The 17,153-nt window shown below is 41.1% G+C and overlaps 1 long non-coding RNA gene across 4 annotated transcripts in view; it reads right to left on the bottom strand.

Annotated features, from left to right (window-relative positions):
• LOC123861500 (uncharacterized) overlaps positions 1–17,153 on the bottom strand; it is a 79,775-nt gene that overhangs the window by 50,697 nt on the left and 11,925 nt on the right. For all 4 annotated transcript variants that reach the window (XR_008508087.2, XR_008508086.2, XR_006795035.3 and 1 more), the window contains exon 2: positions 15,213–15,243. This is a non-coding gene — a long non-coding RNA (uncharacterized LOC123861500). The remainder of the gene's footprint in view (positions 1–15,212; positions 15,244–17,153) is intronic.

The raw sequence follows: 17,153 nt of genomic DNA, 5'->3' as shown, positions 1-17,153 counted from the left end.
ACAAATCCGATTTTTGGATTTTATATAGTGGAAGATGTTAACATTTGGAGGATCTGCACAACTAAGTTAGCCAATATTTTCTGAATAGCCAGTAGATGACATTATAAAATCACAAAGGGGTAGAAGATCTATTCAAAGTGCAACACAGATCAACAGATTTTAATGTAATGATATAAGAAAAGTTCATTTATCTGATTTCATATTCCACATTGCAACTAAACAATACATTAACACTTGTTGAGTTTTAGTGTTGTACCCAGAAAGAATATCCACAAATTATCTGAAAAGTCTATTAAAATACTTTTTCCAGTCATGTATCTGTGTAAGACTGGATTTTTTTTTTAAAGATTTTATTTATTTATTTGTCAGTGAGGGGGAGAGAACACAAGCAGGGGGAGCGGCAGGCAGAGGGAGAAGCAGGCTTCCCGCCGAACAGGGAGCCCGATGCGGGGCTCGATCCCAGGACCCTGGGGTCATGACCTGAGCCGAAGGCAGACGCTTAACCGACTGAGCCACCCAGGTGCCCGTTATTTTATTATTTTTAATGAATATTTAAAACTTTGTCTTAGTTTTAATTTCTACATTAGTAAATATTGATAGATATAACTTGTATAAACAAAAGCACATTTTGGTTCTAAGTAATATCTATGACTATAGAGAGGTCCTGATACCAACAAGTTTGAGAATCATTGCTGTAGCTATTAGAAATCTACCTCTTTTACCTTCTGTCAGGGAGCAAGAATTCCCATCCCCTTTAAGGGTCCTTCTAGCTGGACTAAGAACCAGATTGACATGGGACAGATTAACAGGAGAAAATTAAGCTTAGTAGCATAGGTGTGGGGAATCCACACAGACATGGAAATTCCAAAGACAGGCAAAATGAGATATATATGCCATTCTGTATTAAGTGGTCTGGAACTTCAGAGGAAAGGAATGCACTTCATAGGATGATGAGAAGAGCAGATGTTTGGTAATTAGATGTTTGCCCTGCCATACAGCTGGGTCACTGGGATAAATTTTATTTCTGTTAATGACACTTATTTTGGAAAGACGCTCCAATTTAGATTCTTCTATGTAGTTAAGGGAGGGGCAAAAGTTTCTCTTGAGCCAGTAGGGTCTTGAATGCCTTTAGTTCAAAATACTCTGCATGCCAAAGTGACACATTTGGGGGGTGGAGGGTGGCCTGTCCCAAACCCCTTCACTTCATAAACTCTCCGAGTTCTTCTAAGACTTAAGGTAAGTAAAAGGCAGAGAAACTTTTAGAACATTTTTATTATCTGTCCTGATACCTCATGTGAGGCAAAGAATGGCCTGATTAGGAGAAGAGGAAGGAAAAGAGAAAATTTAATATCCCAAAATATTATGCCACATACATGTAAAGCACTTTACATAGTGCCTGCTCCAAGTAGCACTCAGTAAAGGCTGGTATCATCAACATCATCTTCACCTTCATCACTATTATTATTTCATCTTGTCCATGTTTCCTATGGTGGTTATATGCCAATGATTCTTATATTTCCAAACTCCTTTTTTTAAGATTTTATTTGAGAGAGAAAGAGCATGAGCAGGGGAGGGGCAGAAGCAGACTCTCCACTGAGCAGGGAGGCTGATGCAGGGGTGCATCCCTGCACCCTAGGACCATGACCTGCGCCAAAGGCAGATGCTTAACTGACTGAGCCACCCAGGTGCCCCAAACTCTTCAAACAATGTATCCTTCAGAGTCTTTTAAATTCAGATCTTTCCATTTCCTTATGATTCAAAATACTGTCGCTCTCTAGACAGAGTGGGAGCCTATGATGCTTGTAAATAGAGCACACTCACAGAAATGCTTCCTCTTTTATCCCTGGGGAGAGTTTAAGCTTTGATAAAGTTATTGTTTCTCTGATGGTCTTTTAAATCAAGAGGTATTCTTATGCAGAAAGCCTGGGCTAGAAACCCAAAATGAAAGCCAGAAAACAGCAGGGCAAGGAAAGGGATCAATGAATCACCTCTCCAGTTTCCCGCAATCCCTGAAATAAGATTTTCATGTTGAAAGCTCATAAGTGAGCAACAACTATTAGGAACAAGACTTCCTATTACAACTTCAATGCATTTTTTTTTCAATGGATTTTTTATGGGTTTCTTTTTTATTTTATTTACTTTATTTATTTATTTATTTTTAAGATTTTTTTATTTATTTGCGAGAGAGAGAATGAGAGAGAGCATGAGAGGGAGGAGGGTCAGAGGGAGAAGCAGACTCCCTGCTGAGCAGGGAGCCCGATGTGGGACTCGATCCCAGGACTCCAGGATCATGACCTGAGCCAAAGGCAGTCGCTTAACCAACTGAGCCACCCAGGCGCCCTGGGTTTCTTTTTTAGAGATTTTATTTGTCAGAGAGAGAGAGGGGAGAGCACGTACAAGCGGGGGGAGCGGCAGGCACCAGGCAGAGGGAGAAGCAGACTCCCCGCTGAGCAATGACCCCAGTGCAGGACTTGATCCCAGAACGTTGGGATCATGACCTGAGCTGAAAGCTGATGCTTTTTCTTTTTTTTTTTTTAAGATTTTATTTATTTGACAGAGAGAGCACAATCAGAGGGAGAGGGAGAAGCAGGCTCCCCACTGAGCAGGGAGCCTGATGCCAGGACCCTGAGATCATGACCTGAGCCGAAGGCGGACACCTAACCAACTGAGACACCCAGGCATCCCTGAAGGCCGATGCTTAACCAACTGAGCCACCCAGCTGTCCCTTCAATGGATTTTTTAAAAAAATATTTATTAGAGGGGGGAGAGAGAGTGCGTGCATCCGTGCACTTCCACACAAGGTGAAGGGGCACAGGGAGAGGGAGAGAGAGAATCTCAAGCAGACTCCACACTGAGCACAGAGCCCCAGTAGGGCTCAGTCTCATGATCCTGAGATCATGACCTGAGCTGAAATCAAGAGTCACATGCTTAACTGAGTGAGCCACCCAGGCAACCCCCAATGAATTTTTTTTATTTCATTTTTTTAGTAATCTCTATACCGAATGTGGGGCTTAAACTCACAACCCCAATATCAAGAGTCATGTGTTCTTCCAAATGAGCCAGCCAGGAGCCCCTTGGATGGAATTTTTAGAGGTGCAACTCAACAGATGTCTTCTGACCCACAGGTAGCATGTGGGAATGAAAACTTACAGACTTTGTATTTGGAGAGGTGTGGGTTCAAATTCTGGCTCAGCCCTTCCCTGTGTGATGTTAGCAAAATGTTGGCTCTCCAAGCCCTAGCTTTCTGTTCAGTGTGGACTCCGCATGGCTCAATTTCACACTGAAAGAAACAAGGTCCAGTAGCCAAATTCTTTCAAGAGGAATTACCATCCTTCCTTGTTTTTTTCAAAGAACATAAAGGAGATCAAATTTGTAACCCACAGCAATACTTAAAATCCTCCTTTTTCTTCTTTCTTATTCTGCCAAAGCTACTCCAAAGACCATTCTTCAAACCTCTGCAAATCCCCTCCTCATCCCTAGCCAGGCTGCTGAGTGGTTTATTTCTACCTTCTTTCTCCCTCCTCCAACCCGTTTTAGATCTTTATTATGTATGTTATTTAAAATTCTTGTTCTCCCCAATTTGCCCTTAGCTTGCATTCTCCATTACAAAGGAGACCCTACAAAACAACATACTACCCTGCTTCTCCACCAGTCTGGACTGATGAGGACTCCCTATCTTCTCTTAATCCTGTGTCACAAAACACTAAGAACCAGAGTGGAAAGGAGAGAATTCTTCTTCGAAGTTGAGAAGAAACTGGGGCACCTGGGTGGCTCAGTCAGTTAAGTGTCTAACTCTTGATTTCAGCTCAGGTCTTGATATCAGGGTCGTGAGATCCTGCCCTGCATTGGGCTCTGTGCTGGGTGTGGAGCCTACAAAAAAAAAAAAAATTTTTGAGAAGAAATTAAAGTGGGAAGGAAAAATTCTCTCTAGAGAGCAAGGAGGGAGGAACACTCATAGTAATAAATCTTGTTGTCTGCATCAATCTCCAGGACCTGGGGCGCCTGAGTGGCTCAGTTGGTTAAGCCACTGCCTTCAGCTCAGGTCATGATCCTGGAGTCCCAGGATCGAGTCCCGCATCGGGCTCCCTGCTCGGCAGGGAGTCTGCTTCTCCCTCTGACGCTCCCCCCTCTCATGCTCTCTCTGTCTCTATCTCATTGTCTCTCTCAAAAAAAAAAAAAAAAATCTTAAAAAAAAAAAAAAAATTAAATGACCTGAAGTATAGTACCAGACCTGAAAGAACTTCTGCACAAGTATGACCCTTTCCTCATTGCCTGATTCTTAATCCCAGTCATTCATTTGAACAGGTTCAGAATAAGCCTCCCCAAAATGTACCACTTTGGCATGTGGATTACTTTGAATTGAAGTCAATCAAAGCCCAAAAGACTCAAGAAGACCTTTTATCTCCCTCTTAAATGGCTAAAAGATTTTAGTTAGGGGGCCTGGTCCAGGAAAAGAACTATCACCAGAGAGAACTACAAAGAATACTGGCGAGATACGGTAAAATAAGGGGAAGTTCAAAACCTAGAGATCCAATTCCTCTCTGTGTCCCATTGTCTCTGTATGGCATGCCAAACATTTGTTCACCATTTATTCTTCCCATCTTCCTATACATTGTCTTCCTTCTTTTTGAAGTCTCAGACCCCTATCTCCTCCCTAGCTCAGGATGGCATATAAACCTCAACTGTCTTCATTACTTGTGGGTGTCATATTCAAATGGGGCTCCCCATACATGTAATTAGTTTTTGTCCAGTTAATTTGTCTTTATCAATTTACCAATCAAAGTACCTACCACAGTAGAGGAAAAAAAATTTCCTTCCCAACACATTCAGTGACCATTTATTAAAAGCCTGTCCTGGGGTGCCTGGGTGGCTCAGTTGGTTAAGTGTCTGCCTTTGGCTCGGGTTATGGTCGCGGGGTCCTGGGATCAAGTCCCCCATCGGGCTCCCCCTGCTCTGTGGGAAACCTGCTTCTCCTTCTCCCTCTGCCTGCCACTCCCCCTGCTTGTGCTCTCTCTCTCTGTCAAATGGATAAATAAAATACTAAAAAAAAAAAAAAAGCCTGTCCTCGGTGCTACAGGAGATATAAATTGAAAAAAGGATGATCTTTTAAGCAGAAAGTAAGAAATCAAGCCTGGAGGTGGGAGGACCAGTTTGAAGACAGTAATTGTTCAAGCAAACTTGAATTAGGGATTGAGAGACCCAATGATTAGAAGAGACATTGAATTAGTAGAATGGATTAAACTTGATTGAGATGCCTGGCTAGTTCAGTCAGTAGAGCATGTGACTCTTAATCTCAGGGTCATGAGTTCAAGCCCCCTGTTGGGGGTAGCATTTATTTAAAAAACAACAACAAACTTGACTGATGATTTGAAGTACAGAGTAGAAAAGAAGACAGCTGAATTTCAAGTTTATAGCTTGGTTTGAGAAGGAACTGGTTAGATAAATGATATGAGCTTGAAGAACCAGCAGAACCTTCACAATAGCCTGCAATAGAACATGTTTTTCTGAAACTCTGGGAAGAATAGTTAAGTCTATTCAACAAACTTCTACTGCCCTACCGTCCTAAGCAACGAGGCCTGAATAGGACTTAGAAGTTACCAAATGAGCCCTGTGCTGACCTGATTATGTGATAGACATGCAAATCTGTATCTTAACTTTTTCATTTGTAAGATAAGAATGGCAAAATTTACCCAGCTCCTAGAAGCTGTGCAGCCACAGGAGACACTAGAGGTACTTATGAGAGGCCCCTGAGACTTTTAGTGGGTCTTCAATCCTTTTTGGATTTTGCCTACATAGATTGATGCATTAGAATAAGTTGATTCAGGGCGCCTGGGTGGCTCATATGGTTGAGCGTCTGCCTTCGGCTCAGGTCATGATCCCAGGGTCCTGGGATCGAGTCCCGCATCGGGCTCCCTGCTCCTTGGGAGCCTGCTTCTCTCTCTGCCTCTCTCTCTCTCTCTCTGTGTCTCTCATGAATAAATAAATAAAATCTTAAAAAAAAAAAAAAGAATAAGTTGATTCAAAAGGAATTGCTGATTTTCTGTCATGTTGACCTACAAAAATAGGCAATCTCCCATGGTTTGCTTAAACCATGCTGTGCGATGCAGAGTACTTAAAAGAGGATTTTATGAAAATGGTCACATTGCTTTCCAAATTTGTTGGAGTGGCCATTGTTCCCAAAAGGCTATTATCTAATTTTATCACTAAACTCAAAACGAGAGATGGTTTAAGCCTTCATTTGCATTTGAATAAATATTATGATTATAACAGATGGTTTGCTATGACGAAAAAAAATTTTTTTGTCTACATTTTTAATTATAACATTCATATTGCCTTTTACAATTTACAAAGAGTTTCTATACTTTTTAATTTTAATTTTACTTTATTTAAGGGGGGGGGAGGGAGAGGGAGAGGGACAAGCTGACTCCTGCTGAGTGCGGACCCCAGTGCAGGGCTGGATCTCAGGACCCTGAGATCATGACCTGAGCTGAAACCAAGAGCAGGCAGAGCCCGATGGGGGACTCGATCCCAGGACCCCGGGACCATGACCTGAGCCGAAGGCAGATGCTTAACGACTGAGCCACCCAGGCACTGCTCTATCTATACTCTCTTACCTTATATTCACAACTATGCTGTGAAATATACAATGGCAATCGAATTATACCCTTTTTATAGATGAGGAAACAGGCTCAGAGGGAGTTATTCATAATGCAGGTTTTAAGTAGAAGACTTGAACCCAGGGCTAGAGATCTACATAGACTAATTAGAAATAATGATAAATATATACATAATATATATATATTTTTTTTACATAATATTTTTATAAAAGTTAGCTATTTTATGCTAATTTGGAGGTATTTTGACCTTTGTGTTGAGTATATTTTGAAATTTAAATTTAATTTACTTTTGGGGCACCTGGGTAGCTCAGTCAGTTAAGCATCTGCCTTCAGCTCAGGTCATGATCCCAGGGTCCTGGGATCAAGCCCAACATCGTTGGGCTTCCTGCTCATCAGGGAGTCTGCTTCTCCCTCTCCCCCCGACCCCGCTCATGCTCTCTTCTCTCTCTTTCTCTCTCAAATAAATATCTCAAAAAAAATAATAATTTGGGGCGCCTGGGTGGCTCAGATGATTAAGTGTCTGCCTTCAGCTCAGGCCATAGTCCCAGGGTCCTGGGATCAAGTTCCGCATCAGGCTCCCTGCTAGGTGGGGAGCCTGCTTCTCCCTCTGCCTCTGCCTCTCTCTCTCTGACTCTCATGAATAAATAAATAAAACATTTAAAAAAATAATAATAATAATTTCCTTTTGTGGGGGGGAGGGGAAAGGAGGGCAGATATTTTTCTGAAATAACTTTTTTTTTTTTTTTGGTGCTCCCATTTACTGAAGTAACTTATTACCAGGCCTTCATTCCTTTGTAGCATCTTTGTTCTTCTGAATGAGAGACTGACAAAGACGCTCTCCTTGACCAAACTTTATTTGGGTTCCTCTGAACCCTCATCCCAACTAGGCCTTGCCTTTGGGCTTCTGTGTCTGTCTCTGCAACACCCAATTTTAGCAAGGATTCTGCTAAGTCATTTTAGAGAGACTCCCCCACCCTTGATCACTCAGGCCTGCCCTTAACAAAAATTGTATTAGGTCGGTCTAGCCAGAATCCCTCCTTACCCCTGATGGTTCCCCTTAGTAATCTTCCATCCACTGACCCCTACTCAGCCCTCTACCTATAAATCCCCAGTTCATCATGCTGTATTTGGAGCTGTGTTCAGTTCTACACTGAGGTTTCTTTTCCCCTGTTGTAATTGTTCCTGAAAAAAATCTGTTTATACTGACTAAACTGCTGGGCTCTGATTTCCTTTTTTTTTTCCTTTCAAAGATTTTATTTATATGAGAGAGAGAGAGCTCAAGCAGTGGGAGCGGCAGGTGGAGGAAGAGGGAGAAGCAGGCTCCCCAATGAGCAGGGAGCTTGATGTGGGGCTCCATCCCAGGACCCTGAGATTATGACCTGAGTGGAAGGCAGATGCTTAACCAACTGAGCCATCCAGGAGCCCCTCTGATTTCCTTTAACAAGACATTCAAAGTGATGGTGAGTTCTGGTTTTCCTATGGTCAGTTGAAAAGTGGAAGTTGTCCGGGTGGCTCAGTTGGTTAAGCGTCTGCCTTCAGCTCAGGTCATGATCCCAGGGTCCTGGGATCGAGCCCCGCATCAGGCTCCCTGCTCGGCCAGAAGCCTGCTTCTCCCTCTCCCACTCCCCCTGCTTGTGTTCCCTCTCACACTGTCTCTCTCTCTCTCTCTCTGTCAATTAAATAAATAAATAAATAAAATCTTAAAAAAAAAAAAAGTGGAAGTTGTCCCAAAGAGGCTTACAAGGAATTTCCTGAATGTTTTCCAATTCGGAAGGATGAGCCCTTGAAGACTCCTTATTGTGTGATCACGAGGCCAAAGAAATAATCTCCATTGTCACTACAAAACCTTGGGCAAATCTCCATTCCCTTCTGAACCTCAGTTTTTTCATTCACAGAAATAAGGAAGCTTGGGGCGCCTGGGTGGCTCAGTTGTTAAGCGTCTGCCTTCGGCTCGGGTCATGATCCCAGGGTCCTGGGATCGAGCCCCAAATTGGGCTCCCTGCTCCGCAGGGAGCCTGCTTCTCCCTCTCCCACTCCCCCTGCTTGTGTTCCCTCTCTCACTGTGTCTCTCCTGTCAAATAAATAAATAAAATCTTTAAAAAAAAAAAAAAGGAAGTTTGATGAGATCAACGGTGTTCAGACCTCTTAGTTTCGATTTCCAAAGAAAAATGGAGGTGGTAAGAGACAACTGGCACAGAATTGCCAATTTTTTTTTTTACAAATAAGAACTTTTTTTAAAGATTTTATTTATTTATTTGACAGAGGGAGAGAAAGCACAAGTAGGCAAAGTGGCAGGTAGAAGGAGAGGGAGGAGAAGGCTCTCCACTGAGCAGGGAGCTGGATGTGGGGCTCGATCCCAGGTCCCTGGGATCATGACCTGAGCTGAAGGCAGCTGCTTAACCAACTAAGCCACCCAGGTTCCCCGACAAATAAGAACTTTTAAAAAACTGACATATCACTTACAATATCACCATAATTTCATATGGTAAAACTAAAAAGAAGTACATTAGATATAATCTGAGAAGAGATTTCCCCCCAAAATGACAGTTGTGAACCTTACTCTGACATTGTCACTACAGACCAAAAAAAACTTGGTTATGGATTTGGCACCAGTGACAATCAAGACACCAGGGGCCCTCCTATATCCCTCTCATAGGTTTCAGAACATGCTACCCCCAAATATGGTTCTTGGGCATATTCAATATTTTGAGCTGAAAGAATTTGAGAAACAGCAGGTGCAGGAAGGCCTCTCCGACTTCCTCTGCTCCTCTGAAGCAGGTCATAGGACCCTCTTGTGAGAAGTGCCCTACCTACACTCAGAGGAAATCTCTGAAGATGGAGGGATGCTGAGAGGAGTCCAAATAGGCCTTGCTAACTTCTCCCCAGTTTACTACCCTTAGCTCAGACCCTTTTGTTCTATCACAGTTTTCCATGACTTTCTACTCTTCATCAGACCTAGTATAAAGTCTCAAGCTTAATTGTGCTTCTTCAGGTCTTCATTTCCTTATGAAGAGTCCCATGTCATGTAAAACTTATATTAAGTAAGTTTGGGGGCACGTGGGTGGCTCAGTCGGTTAAGCGTCTGCGTTCGGCTCAGGTCATGATCTCAGGGTCCTGGGATAGAGCCCTGCATTGGGCTCCCTGCTCAGCGGGGAGCCTGCTTCTCCCTCTCCCTCTGCCTGCCACTCCCCCTGCTTATGCTCTCTCTCTCTCTCTGTGTCAAATAAATAAATAAATAAATAAATAAATAAATAAATAAATCTTTAAAAATAAAATAAAAAAATAAATTTGACACTTTTCTCCTGTTAATCTGTCTTTGTTAGTTTAATATTCAGGCCCAATCAGGGACCCTAAGAGGGTTGAGGAAAAGCTTTTCCTCTCCTACACCTTCTATTTCTTTATTACTAGGAGTCTAATGTATCCTGGATAGGATGAATGTGTGTGTGTGTGTGTGTGTGTGTAATCTGGCATGGAATAAAGTTTCTGTCAGGTGAAAAAGCCACCTATTGCATTATTTTCTGTTTTCTCTCTCAGGAAACAAAAAATCTAAACCAACCTCTATTTTAATACAGATCAGAATCTGCTTAGAAGCAAAATTTCCTTGTGAGTCAGAGGAAAAGATTTAGGAAATAATTTGAATGTCATTCTCTTTAACTTGTTAACACTGTTGTTTAACTTAAAATGTTTGCTTTTAAAATGGTTTTTATAATTATATGAGTTTATTATAAAAAATTTGGGAAAACATAAAATAAAGTAAAAATAACTCAGAATTCCATCATCTGGAAGAAACAACCATAAATATTTTAGTGGATATTCCTCCATTCTTTTTCTACAAATATGTATATACTTTAAAAATTGGGATCAGACTTTATCTACTATTTTTAGTGCTCTTTTCACTTATAACATTTTGTGAGGAAAATATGAGTTTTCACGATCATTTAGTATTAGTGTATCCTATGAATATACTTATATTATTCTCTTGATTTTGGTGTTTCAATTTTTCAATATTATATAAAAAGCTGTTCTGAACATTCCTATTCATCTTTATTCATACCCCTATTTCTTTCCCATTCTAGTATAAATGCCACTGGAAGAATGATGAATCAGAGGATATGTATACTTAAATTTTGATACAAATTACTCACCAAAAAGGGCATTCCCACAAATAATGTTTAAAAGTTCCCATTTCTTGGGGCGCCTGGGTGGCTCAGTCATTAAGCGTCTGCCTTTGGCTCAGGTCATGATTTCAGGTCCTGGGATCGAGCCCCGCATCGAGCCCCGCATCGAGCCCCGCATCGAGCCCCGCATCGGGCTCCCTGCTCCGCGAGAAGCCTGCTTCTCCCTCTCCCACTCCCCCTGCTTGTGTTCCTGTTCTCGCTATGTCTCTCTCTCTCTCAAATAAATAAATAAAATCTTTAAAAAAAAAAAAGAAAGAAAGAAATGCAAGTGAAAACAATGAGATACTATTGTTCTGCCATCAAATTGCTGAAGATTTAGAATAATGAAAATACTCAGCACTGAGTAAATGCAATGAAATGGGAAGGTTTTTAAAAAGTAAATTTATTTATTTATTTATTTATTTATTTATTTATTTATTTAAGTAATGTCTACTCCTAACTTTGGGCTTGAACCTATGACCCTGAGATCAAGAGTCCCATGATCTTCTTTTTTTAAGATTTCATTTATTTATTTGTCAGAGAGAGAGAGCACAAGCAGCGGGAGAGGCAGAGGCAGAGGGAGAATCAGGCTCCCTGCTGAGCAAGGAGCCCGATGTGGGACTTGATCCCAGGACCCTGGGATCATGACCTGAGCCGAAGGCAGACGCTTAACCAGGCATCCCAAGTCCCATGATCTTATGACTGAGCCAGTTAGGTGCCAAGAAATGGGAAATTTTTTTTTTTTTAAGATTTTATTTATTTATTTGACAGAGAGAGAGACAGTGAGAGAGGGAACACAGCAGGGGGAGTGGGGGAGGGAGAAGCAGGCTTCCCGCCCCTCATCTATAATTTCTTCTAACTATACATATGAATTCTGTTTTTGAACAGTGTCTAGAATTTCCCTTAGGGCGCCTGGGTGGCTCAGTTGGTTAAGTGGCTGCATTTGGCTCAGGTCATGATCCCGGGGTCCTGGGATTGAGCCCCGCATTGGGCTTCTGTGCTCAGCAGGGATTGTGCTCCTCCCTCTCCCGCTGACCCTGCCACCGCCTCCCCCCCACCCCGCTTGTGCTCGAGCTCTCTCTTTCTCAAATGAATGAATAAAAAATCATAAAAAAAAGGAATTTCCCTTATAAGGTTAAATAAAGGAGGAAACCTGCTTTATCCCAACTTTAGTGTTTCATCAATAGTATAATATTGGTTATTGGACTGAAATTCCTTAACTGCTAAATTATTACTATCTTATATATTCATAGTTTCTCATCGTAAATATTTTTTTCTCATCATAAATATTATTGAGATCAGTTTGACCTTATTTTGTGTTGCAGAGACAGAACTTAACATAAAATGCAGATCACCAAATAAACATTAAAAAGATACCTTGGGGGGTGCCTGGGTGGGTCAGTCAGTTAAGCATCTGCCTTCAGCTCAGGTCATGATCCCAGGGTCCTGGGATCGAGCCCCACATCAGGCTCCCTGCTCAGCGGGAAGCCTGCTTCTCCCTCTCCCTCTGCCATTGCCTCCGCTTGTGTGTTCTCTCTCTCTGTCAAATAAATAAATAAATCCTAAAATAAATAAATAAAATCTTTAAAAAAAAGGGGGGGGTGCCTGTGAAGTGTCCAACTCTTGTTTCAGCTTGGATTGTGATCTCATGGTGGTAAGATCAGGCCCCAAGTTGGGCTCTGCACTCAGCTTGGAGTCTGCTTGGGATTTTCTCTCCCTCTCCCTCTGCCCCTCTGCTTGTGCTCTGTCTCTAAAATGGGTGAATAAATCTTCAAAAAAAAAAAAAAAGATACCTTGCATATGCTATTGTAATTTAAGATGTTATTTTAATAGCCTCCATAAAATGTAAAATATACATGTAGTTTATTATTTGATTTTTCCCCCTTATTCATGTTGTTACTATTATTCTTATTACTAAAACTGAACATTCCTAGTATATTTACAGCCTATTTGACATTCACCAACTGGTTCATCTTCATTTTTTGTGGGTTAAATATTATGTTCAAATTTCAAGAAAGTCTAAACATATTAATATTGAAATGTGTGATATTCCTAATTATCATTGCTGGGTTCTTAAATATGGCAACTTTCTGATAACATAGAAAAATGAAATGAAAAAAGTGAGAGAAACTCTGTCAAATATCATGTAGTTTCAGTAATAACTATTTTATTTTTATTTATTTTTAAGATTTTATTTATTTATTTGACAGAGAGAGAGCAGGAGAGCACAAGCAGTGGGAGCGGCAGAGGGAGAGGGAGAAGCAGGCCCCCCGCCCAGCAGGGAGCCCGATGCAGGGGCTGCATCCCAGGACCCTGGAATCATGACCTGTGCCGAAGGCAGATGCTTAACAACTGAGCCACCCAGGCGCCCCAGTAATAACTATTTTAATAATGATCATTTTCACAGAGCAATTGATTTTCAGGTACAGGGTTCCTTCACTGTTCCAGACAGCAAATGTGTATTAAAAAGGATCTCAGGTTCAATTCTCAGAAGGGTTTTGCTTAGCAACCTCCCAAGCTATATTAATTGAGAATGAATGTGAAGAATGCCCATGTCTCTCAGGTTACTTCTAATGTTTCTTTCCAGACTCCACTTGGCTTTCTACTTCTACCTTTATACTGTTTTTCCAAGTCTTGTCTTTTAGCTTTTCAACAAATTTTTGTGCACTTCTGTCCTTTGTAAATCCCTTCCGATTTGGTGAGATCATAAAGATTCCAGCTTCAAAGATGATTAGAAAGTGCTATGCAGGCTAATGGTTGCACAAAACAATTCTGAGTATCAAGGTCACAGACAAAGGGCACTACTCCAAACTGGGAAGAAAACAGAATGTGCTTGGCACAAACTGTCACTGAACCCTGGTCTTTGCTTCAGGCAAATGCTTTCACCTGCATTCATCCAGTATCTCATTCTTTTTGTTTTTTTTTTAAGATTTTATTTATTTATTTGACAGAGAGAGACACAGTGAGAGGGGGAACACAAGCAGGGGGAGTGGGAGAGGAAGAAGCAGGCTTCCTGCTGAGCAGGGAGCCTGATGCGGGGCTCGATCCCAGGACCCTGGGATCATGACCTGAGCTGAAGGCAGATGCTTAATGACTGAGCCACCCAGGTGCCCCCGGTATCTCATTCTTGCTCTTGGTCAGAGTCAATGAAAATTTACTGCTAAATTGATACAAATAATTAAGGTGGTTCCTAGACCTCACTTGAAGGGTAACTTCTTCATATGGTATTAATATTTCAAAATATAAGTAAAGAACTGGGTTTTTCAATACCCCCATCCAAATACTAACCAGGCCCACCCCTGCTTAGCCACTGAAATCAGGCACATTCTGGGTGGTATGGCTCTAGATAGGTTTTTTCCATTCTTGTCTAGCAAAATCTGCCACAATGGGTCCCACAGAAAGGATCACTAAATGGCTACTCAACCCTACATGTCAGTGGTAAGGAAATAAAATGTACTAGAAAATAATGGGAATATTTACTATGTCACTTTTCTTAGGTTGCTGCCCCTGAGCAAGGGTGGTGCTTCTCAAGTTTAGGGTACTGAAAGTCATCTGGGGTGTTTATTCAACTGTAGCTTCCTGGACCCCAAATCCAGAGATTTTGGTAGGTCTCAAGTGCAGGAATCTCTGAATTTACCAAGTATCTTAAACTGATTCTGATGCAAGTGATCAGAAACACTAATTTGGGGCTTTTACTATTGACTTGAAAGCTAACCACCCTTATTAGTTCTTTTTTTTTTTTTTTTAAGATTTTATTTATTTGCGAGAGAGAATGAGAGACAGAGAGCACGAGAGGGAGGAGGGTCAGAGGGAGAAGCAGACTCCCTGTTGAGCAGGGAGTCTGATGCGAGACTCGATCCTGGGACTCCAGGATCATGACCTGAGCCGAAGACAGTCGCTTAACCAACTGAGCCACCCAGGCGCCCCCACCCTTATTAGTTCTATTATTGGCCAATTATTTTTAAATTTAGTTTCTCCATTTTCAAAACTGACAAGTAAGACCTGACCCATCTGATTCCTTGGCACTAGGTAAAGTTGAACACCATTATGTTGGCATTTATCCCAGAAGACAGACACTAATAGGCTGAACAAAAAGAACTGCCTATTTTAAATGAATGAGTAATTAAAATAACAGAATCTAAAACCAAAATAACTAGAGATTGGAGAAAAGCCTGAGAGGAGGGAGGGTAACCCTCATATAAGTAATCCAGAATCATCTCTGTACCACAAGGGTTCTCAGTCCTAACCCTTCATACCCTCATATGGCAGAAAACTGTCACAGACTGCACCCTTATGAGGCAAATTTTTCTCTGGTATGTGGGCCTACCCTGCGTACGCGGGTGTGGTAAGCCTGATAATTTCTGAAGGAAAAATGTAAGCCAATGCTTTCCACCAACATCAGAGATAGCCCTAATAAGAATAAAAACAACCCACTTACCTTAATTATTCAATTCTGGAAAGAATCTACCCTAAGGGAAAATGAAAAATATTAAAAAATTAATAAACAAAACATTTAGACTTGTATTTATTTCTATAGGGGAGAAGAGAGCAGGATGCATCCAGAGAGAAGCACACAGGCAGGCTTCCAAGTTACAGGAAGTGTTTTATTTCTTCAGTTGGAAGTGGATACTAAGCTGTTCATTTTTTTATTGATCTTTAAGTTGTTCAAATATGCTTTATACAAGCTTTGTATTTGGTATAAATCACCTTAAATTTTAGTTTTAATTTAATTAAAAAAAAATTTTTTTTAAGATTTTGTTTATTTGAGAAAGAGTGAGAAAGAGAGAATGAGATGGGGGAGGGTCAGAGGGAGAAGCAGATTTCCCGCTGAGCAGGGAGCCTGATGTGGGACTGATCCTGGGACTCCGGGATCCGATCATGACCTGAGCCAAAGGCAGATGCTTAATCAACTGAGCCACCCATATTTTATTTACTTTTTTAAGATTCTTTTTTTAATTTAAATTCAATTAGCCAACATATAGTACATCATGAGTTTCAGATGTAGAGTTCAGTAAAGGATTTTTTTTTTTTTTAAGTAATCTCTACACTCAATGTGGGGCTTGAACTCACAAACCCAAGATCAAGAGTCACATGCTGTACTGACTGAGCTAGCCAGGCAGCCTTTATCACCTTTAATTTTTAAACATTTTATACTGAAAAACTATATTTTAACACTTCAGTTTTATTTATAACAACAACAGCATAAAATGGAAGCAGCCTATTGGAATGGTTAAGGTGAACATTGGTGAGAGGAGGGGGGAAATGAGTTGGGGGGGAATCCAAAAAAAAAAAGTAAACATTGTTCAACCATATGCTGAACTATAACCAATGGAATATTATTCAGTTACTTAAAATATGATTATGTAGCACTATGGGGAAAAAAGCTTATGATAGAGGCGCCTGGGTGGCTCAGTCAGTTAAGTGTCTGCCTTGGGGTCAGAGCCCCGCATCAGGCTTCCTGCTCAGCAGGGAGTCTGCTTCTCCCTCTGCCTCCCGCTCCCCCTGCTTGTGATCTCTCTCTCACTCTCTCTGTCAAATAAATAAATAAAATCTTTTTTTAAAAAAGTTAAGAGAATATAAACGCTTATGATAAGTTACCAAGAAATTATGACAAAATCCTGTAACTAGATGATTACAACCATGTAAAACAGTTCAAACAGTAAGAAAGTTTGCTACTGTGATGCTGTAATTGTTTTTAGCAAAAGGGATTATGAATGTGTTCCCCTTGTTTTGTTTCTCTAATGTTCTTTAGTGTGGTTCTGTTGTTATTAATAATTAAACTTTTTATTACAAAAAGAAAAAAGATTTCTCCAGAAAGCATTATTTGGTTCTACTGTAAATTAATGTGACCAGAAATCGCACTGACTTCTAAGGTTTTATACAGGAGAAAGTTTTTATGTAAAACAATAAAAAGTAAGAAAACAAAATCTTTCCCTCAGATGTTTCTCAGGAGCCTCTCAGCCTCTGCACCTCAGAGAACAAATGCCTTCTGCTAAGATTCAATTGTCTGCCAAGAATTGAGTTTCCCCTCCTTTTGGTTCGTGTCATTGGCCAGCCTGCCTTTCCATCACCACCCACCTCTGGTATCTTGGTCACACACACCTCACAGCAAGGAGCTGACTAATCCTGATGCTGGGGCGGCTTATTAGGCAACCTTTCACACAGTGCCTATTGCTACCCATTGCACAACATATTTGACTGGGAATAATAAACACCATGGTTTACATTTGACTCCAGTTGTCCTGTCAGTGCTAGCAGCTTAAGTGTGTAAACATCACCCAGTGCCTTTAGAAAGACGCTGACATCATGTCCCAGGCTCCTTAATGTTGTGGAACATGAGAGAAGGGGGGTGGGGAGCCTATGAGTAAGAATTCAGAAG

The sequence above is a fragment of the Mirounga angustirostris genome, unplaced genomic scaffold (assembly GCF_029215605.1).
Source record: "Mirounga angustirostris isolate CCGP_5_RB_7025 unplaced genomic scaffold, mMirAng1.0.hap1 SCAF_9, whole genome shotgun sequence".
Classification (NCBI taxonomy): Eukaryota; Metazoa; Chordata; class Mammalia; order Carnivora; family Phocidae; genus Mirounga; species Mirounga angustirostris.
This window is presented reverse-complemented; position numbering and strand designations above follow the sequence as displayed.